At 54.5% G+C, this 7,194-nt stretch overlaps 1 protein-coding gene across 1 annotated transcript in view; it reads right to left on the reverse strand.

The window, feature by feature from the left end:
* Window positions 1-302, reverse strand: part of DNAH1 (dynein axonemal heavy chain 1) — a 75,587-nt gene extending 75,285 nt beyond the window's left edge. Inside the window, exon 1 of the mRNA XM_019628111.1 lies at window positions 251-302. The gene's annotated coding sequence lies outside the window, so the exon portion shown is untranslated. The remainder of the gene's footprint in view (window positions 1-250) is intronic.
* Between the last annotated feature and the right edge of the window lie 6,892 nt (window positions 303-7,194).

The raw sequence follows: 7,194 nt of genomic DNA on the forward strand, positions 1-7,194 counted from the left end.
TGGGGCGGGGGTGGGGGAACGACAAAAAAACCTGTCTGGTAAATACAGGGATTATTTACATGGTTGTTTAAAAATACGCCTCACTCCTTTCCCACTGGCCCAGGCTCTGGAAACTTCCCGCAAACTCGTGGACAGGGACGTGGACCCTGGGCCAGGAGGGTGTCCTCCTTCCTGTCCACTCGCCCTCTGCTCCTTCTCGAGGTCCCCCTGACGGTGCTCGCCCCGCCATGCCCACACCCCACCGACATACCCGCTCCACCGCGCAGCGTTGGGTCTGGCGTCCCGTCTCTAGGGAGGGAAGCTGAGCCCGTTGCTAAGGGGTGGGACCATCCGGCACCGTGGGGCCGGAGCTTCCGTCGGAACCTCGCCAAGATCTGCACCGGCCTTCTTCACAAACTCTGGAACTTGGTTCCTCCCGCCTCGGACTCGCTGCTTTTCCCTCCCGGGACTGGGCCACCTCGGGGCTGCGGGAAAGTGTCAGCGCCCTAGGCTGTCAAATGCAGGCTTCATTGTCTATCTCCCCTCCCAGACTCTTGAGTAAGAGACAAAACAGCCAAATGCAGTGTGAGAACTTTGATTGAATGCTGTTTTTTTGTTTTTAAGCTAAGTAAATAATTAGGGGAGAATAATTGGAGAAATTTACGAATTGGAAGTTGGTATTTTAAGCCACAGCTACAAAACCCATGGTCAGGTCATGGGTCCCTTCAGGTTTTCTGAGGATCAGCTTAACAGCCACTGCCACCTATCAGGGTGGGCAGTGGGTGCACCTCCACCCCCTCCCTGGCCTCAGGCGTCCATGGCTCCAATGACCTGGCATGTATTCAGGCTTTGATTCTCCTGCCTGCCCTAGATATTGAAATATGTTTAATTTTCTTAGACGTGATAATGGTATTGTGGCTGTATAGAAGATTGTCCTTGTCTTTGCTGATGTGGACCAAAGAATTTCAGGACAAAAGTCAGGATGTCTGCTGCTGCGACTTCCTTTCAAATGGTTCAGCAAAATTGATGTATACATAAAGATAGATAGGAGATTAAGCAAAAGTGGTCCAATGCTAACAATTAAGGAATCTAAAGGTTTACAGATGTCCACTCTACCAGTCTTTCAATTTTCCTTTAAATAACTGGGTTACAAACCAAAAGAAAATTTAAAAATCACACCCTCCTGCCCCCCACCTGAGAACACCTGCCCAGAGCCTTCTCAGAATTGGCCACATTTCATAGGTGGGGCAACTGAGGCTTGGTAAGTCAGGTTGGTATTGAAGGAGGTAATAGGACCTAGTACTCATTACATAAATGTCTGATTTTATTTGACATTGGTGCCAGGCCTGTGCTGGGCACTAAGTGTCCAGATTTGAACTGGACCCTGTCCCTACCATAAAATGTCTGTTGAGTAGGAGAGCCAGAGAGGCCAGGCCACGAGGAACCAGGAGGTAGGGTATAAGCTGTGACTAGAGAGTGTGAAACGGCTTTTGCACAGGCTTCTGCTCCCTCTGTCCAGAACATCCTACTCCACCAATTCCTACTCCTGGCCAACTCCTATTCATCCTTCAAGACCCAGTGCTGATGAAACCTTTCCTGAGCCCCAGCCATGGTTTTATTTGCTGTTCTTGTTGGCATTCATGCAGTAGGTACTCAGTGATCATCGTGAAAAGGAAGAAGGAGTGTGAGGGGGGTTGGAGGCAAGGGTGGCCAAAGCTCTTCAAGGGGACAGAGACCTCCAAAGCCCTGTTTTGGGCAGCCTGGCTCCTCTGGGGATAGGCTGTGTACCCAACTCTGCCTGAGGAGAGGCATCTGCTTCCCTGTTTTTGCCTGGCGTTTCCCACACTGGGTACAGCTGTCCAAAAGGCTGCAGTACCCATCTGGTTGCCAGGGCAACATCAGCTCATGGTGGGACGTCAGGGATGACAGGGGCAGAGCACTAATCCTGAAAAGTTGCCAAGCAACACAGTGGGCTGGTGACATCACAGGTGCCATAGCTGCTGGATAGATGGACAGGTCACTGCAGAGAGAGTCCACTCTCAGGTGGTCCAGCTCACAGAGTCACTTACCCTCTACTATGCAATGGTCACTGCTGTGTCCCTGAACTGGAGGGTAAGCTTGAGCAGTGGTGATGGGTGGCAGGAGGTGGGCATTGCTTTTCCTAGTAGCTCTGGCAGCTCCGCCTTGCATTTCTATGGGTGTGGGCAGTAGATGTGACTGACTGACTCCTTCCCTCCCTGGCAGGTGACTATCAGTCCCTACTCTCCTGGGTCTCAGATACCCACCCTCTAATGTCCCCCATCTTCTCCAAGGCATTGGATCTGGCTTTGATGCCCATGCCCTGTCCTGGAGGCCACCATGTCTACCTGTTCCCTGGGAGAGGAACCAGGGTCTAAGCCATGAGCCCACCCTGGGCTCCTGCCCCTCCTTTGGTGGGAGGGCAGTGTTTTGCCCAGTATGGGCTAGAAAGGTCAGATTTGCTCTAGTTGAAATAAGAGGAGACCAAGTTTCTGCCAGAATTTGTGGGGGGAAAGGGGCAGTTCTCTGCCCATCTCTGGTGGCCTGGAAGCTCAGGGCTTGGGCAGACAGGCTGCTTAGGATGCCCTTGCCCGGTCCATGCCTTTCAGGCAAAGGGGGTGAGGGCATGGCAGACCTGTGCTCTCCCCCCTGTGCCATCTTGCTGGCAGTGCTGGGGCGGGAGCACTGCTCCACTGGCTGCAGAGATGAAAGCCCCATGTGAATGGGCAGCAGAACAGACCCTTCATGTGGCCGGTCAGCCGGAACACAGAGTGGAACAGAGAGCGACAGGCATCCAGACACGGTGGCTGGAGCTACCCACTCCCTACCTGCCTCCAGCTGGCCTCTTGGGCCCCCAGGATCTCCCTCTGGCTTACTAATGCAGGGGCTCTGAGCTGCTGCCGAGAGAAACTAAGTCACAGGCGTGGGGGGGCTGGGAGAGAGCCAAGGTTTACCCTCCCCCCAGGCCTCCTCTGACCCTCCTCCCTCTGCCATTGGCCAGCTGGCCTCAGCAGCTCTGACCAGAATTTGCTTTGATGAATAAAAATGGAGACAAATTCTTCTTTGATTCACATGGTCAGCCTGACACACAAGGCCTTGAAAGCCCAGATCACAAGGAGAAGTAGAAAGGAATTCCTGGGGGAGCTGAAGGATTGAGGATCACTGGCCCGTGAATACTCAGTCCTCATCCCAGCCTACCGTCCCCCCCCCCACACACACACACACACAAACCCAGTCCCATCTATACTCAAGTGGAGCTTCCCAGCTGTAATCTCCTCCCTCATCGGGTTTTTCTACAACTTTCCATCATATCTCAAGCTATACCTTCTCAGGAAGTCCTCCCTGATTGCCTCAGCTGGCAGAACACACACTCACACTCTCCTCAGGGGAGACAACCATACAGTGGTCACTGCTGTGTCCCCCAACTGGAGGGTGGGCTTCAGCAGCAGGACCAGGGAGTACTGCTTTTCCCAGCAGCCCTGAGAGTCCATCTTTCCAAGAAAGGCCCTTAGGAAATGATTAGGAGACAGAGCAACCCACATCGTGGTCACCACCCTGAAGATGGTAGCCACTGACAGCAGCTTAGCTGCACATGACCCCACTTAACACTCTTGTCCCCAGCCTACCTCCCTCTGACCTGCAATTCCAGACAGGATCCAGGAGGCTGAGGCTCTGCTCTCCAGAAGCAGCTGCTAGAGGGGGGTCCCCACCAGCCCCTACCTGCCTGGGCTGAAGCTCCAGGTGACAGGCCACAAGACAGTACTGTCTTCCACATTTCCACGGGGCCCTGAGAAGCTGCACAGAGAGCTGGTCATCATAATTCAGCTCCAAATGCCTCTGATTTCTTCTCGACCCCAAGGAACTTGGTGAGCATCGGCGGAGTGATCTCTTGGCAGAATGGGTAGCCTCATCATCTCAGTTCTTCGATCCACCCAGTATCCCCACCCCAGCTCTCCAGGGAACCTGAGTTTACTGAGTCTGGGGACCAAAGTGCCATTCTGACCTTATGCCCACCCCTAGAAAGGTGTGGGAACAGGCCAGGCCTGGGTCCTGCTGCTGACTCACTGGGCAAGCCTCTTCCTTTGCTAGGCCTCAGTTTTTTCATCTGCACAGTGGTGAATACAAACCTTGCCCTGTGCTGTACTGAGGCCGCCTGTACAGAGTGGCCCGAGGATACCAGAAAACGGTTACCCTGCCCCCTAACACCTCCATTTCTGGCAAAAGCTTTGCCCTCTGTGATGGAGTGTGAAAGAGTCTACAGATAGGACAGAATGGATGGTTTGTTCAAGAGAGGGAATTCCTCATTATCAGAGGTGGGGCAGCCGCAATGGCCTGCCTATGATGGTCTAGGGGTATTCGAAAAGATGGGGTGGTAGCTGGAGCTTCCAGTCTCCTTGGCAATCTGCTCCCACAATCCAGGTTGGCAAACTGAGGTGGCAAGAAGGGTGGGACCTCACCAAAGTCACAGCAGAGTAGCATGGGAACCTGGGGCTATCCTGTAGGGTTTAGAGAGCCGCTAGAATGTGGGCCACAAGACAAAAGACCAGTTGCCATGGGAAACCCCTTCCAGTTCCAGGAAGGGGAGGGGCATCTGCCAGGGCCTCCCCCTCCTCCTGCGCCTTTGTCTCCCTTCTCCATCTGGTGGTGGTGGTGGTGGTGGTGGTGGTGGTGGTGTATCAGAGAGCCGGACACTGATAGTTCCTAGAATCTCAGTTTCTGTACCTCAACCTGACTGTCGGATCACCAGAGACCCACCCCTCAAGGCTACCCTCTTGCAGCATTCACTTTTTTTGTGGAAGGGGGGTGATCCCTGTCCCAGTTTCCTCCTCATTCCCTAATACTCCTGACAGGCCGCTCAAGACCCTGGCACTGGTGGGTCCCCTGTATAGTTCCCCTGTACCCAGAAGGGCCTCTGGGAAATGATATCTCTACCTCCAAGCAGCGACTCTTAAGGGTGCAGGAGGGGATCAAGCCTATAAATGGTTTAACAGAAGTGGCCCTGAGAGTGTGACCTAAGAGAGCCCCTTCCCTCTTCTCTTCATAACCAAGATGCCCACCTCTGGGGACATCCCAGCTTCAAATTTTCTTCCAAGCAGAGGGAAACTTACTCTTGGAGGCCTTGAGGGTGGGAGTGGCTGCTCCCACTTTACAGGTCAGGTGAGTGAGGCCCTGAAGTAGAGGCCTTATCAAAGGCCCACATACTGCTGGCCAGGCAGAGCCGGCTTGGCAGCTGGACCCTCTGTTCTTGCCTGGAGCCCTCCCAGCTACTGCTCCTGGTTCCACAGGCCCTCTTGGCTGGCCCTCAGAGCAGGCAGCTGGGCCTGGGGACGGGCAGGGAGTGCGTTGGGGAGGGGGGTGCCTGAACTGGGGAGCTTGTATGGGGGGCGGGCAGCAGGTGCAGGATAATGGGGCCACCAGGGGAGGCCCAGGGAGCAGGTGCTGCCATGGAGGGGGTAAGGTTGTTATTGTGCACTTAGCGCTGGTGGGCCCAGAGCAGGAGGGGGATGCCATTGAACCCCTGGGCCACCCTGGCTCATGCTCAGAGGTCGTCCAGATGCCTGGGCTCAGGCACGCAGCCAAGCCCCTCCCTTGGGTCTCAGCAACCGCCAGGTTGTCATGACAACCAGCACTTTCATCCCCGTCTCTTTGTGTGGTCACGGTCCAGTTTTTGTGAACAAGCCATAATTAGGGGTATGGAGAAGGGGGCCTTGCCTTGGGATACATTCAGCTGAGGTGGGGTTGTGAACCGTGGCAGAGGGGCCTGGGGGCAGGTGAAAGAAATATGGAGACCCAAAATGCCGGACTTTGCTGACCCCTGCAGCCTCTCCTAGAGGCTGACCACACCCTCAGAGTTGGGTCTGGGGCCCTGGGAATAACCTGGGGCCCAGGCCCTCCTGTTCCCTTTCTGAACCTCATTTTCCCTTCTGTGAATGGAGCTGTGAACAACCCCTCCTCCTCTGGTGCACTGTGGTTCTGGGTGGCAAAAGAGCACGGGCCAAATCAGAGTTTGGTGCCTCCCCTGTACAACTGGGGAAACTGAGGCACAGAGCAACCCTGGGCCTTGACCTAGATCGCACCACAGTAAGCAAGTGGTAGAAACAGGCCTACTGAGGACTGGGATCTCAAGACATCAGGCCCCCAAACCAAACACAAATTGAACCCCAAGGTCACCCCTCCTCTGACATCCCCACTGGGAAAAACCTAGCCACCAGAACTTGGCAGAGGTGGGACTAGGCTGTGGTGGCCCAGGCCCCACCAGCTATGTGACTTTGAGCAAGTCCCTTCCCCTTCCTTTTGGAGTCCCAGTCTATAAAAACAAGGGGTTGGGGGTGGGGGCGCTTAGCTCAGGTGGTTAGAGCGCAGTGCTCATAACACCAAGGTTGCCAGTTCAACCCCCACATGGGCCACTGAGATGCACCCTCCACGACTAGATTGAAACAACTACTTGACTTGGAGCTGATGGGTCCTGGAAAAACACACTGTTCCCCAATAAAAAACAAACAAAAACAAGGGGTTCCATAGTCATGGTGAACCCTTCCTCTCACAGCCAAGGTGGAAATGAAGCAAGGTCTACTCTGCACAAAGCTGGCTCCTGCGGACCCCCACAAACACCACACATCCGCTCCCGCAGCATCACCCCTGGCCCACCCAGAGCACTGGATATTCCTCCATGGCCACCCTGCTTGACTGCTCTGGGTCTTCGGACCTGCCGTTCCCTCCCTTGTGGTTCTCTCTTCCTTCAGACAGGAATTCAGAGGCTCTAGGTTACCGGGAGTTAGGTAGCATAATTGCTGCTGTCTTTATCTAAGAGAGTAGAGTCCCCTTGAGACAAGCTCTGATTTTCAAAACGGAACCCCCCTCTGAGCAGCAGCAGAGCACTGGGGGACAGGGCCAGTTTTGCTGCTGCGGACACAGCTCCTGGGGTGGGATAGCAAAGAAGGAAGGTAGCAGGATGGCTTTAGGGACTAGGCTTCAGCACCATTTTTTTTCCTTTCTGGGGTAGCTTTTCTTCTCTTTGAGGGGACCAGGGGCACCCCAACAATGTTTGGAGTGAGCTTCTGCAGGGATCTGGGGCTCTGCAGGCCCCTCAGGTTTAGGAAAGATCTCCACCACCAGGGCAGCCCACAGACATGACAGGATCTGGTGATATATATCTCTCCAAATATGGCTTCAGGCAGACACCTCAGTTAGGCTGGG

Source organism: Hipposideros armiger, unplaced genomic scaffold (genome assembly GCF_001890085.2).
Source record: "Hipposideros armiger isolate ML-2016 unplaced genomic scaffold, ASM189008v1 scaffold_748, whole genome shotgun sequence".
Classification (NCBI taxonomy): Eukaryota; Metazoa; Chordata; class Mammalia; order Chiroptera; family Hipposideridae; genus Hipposideros; species Hipposideros armiger.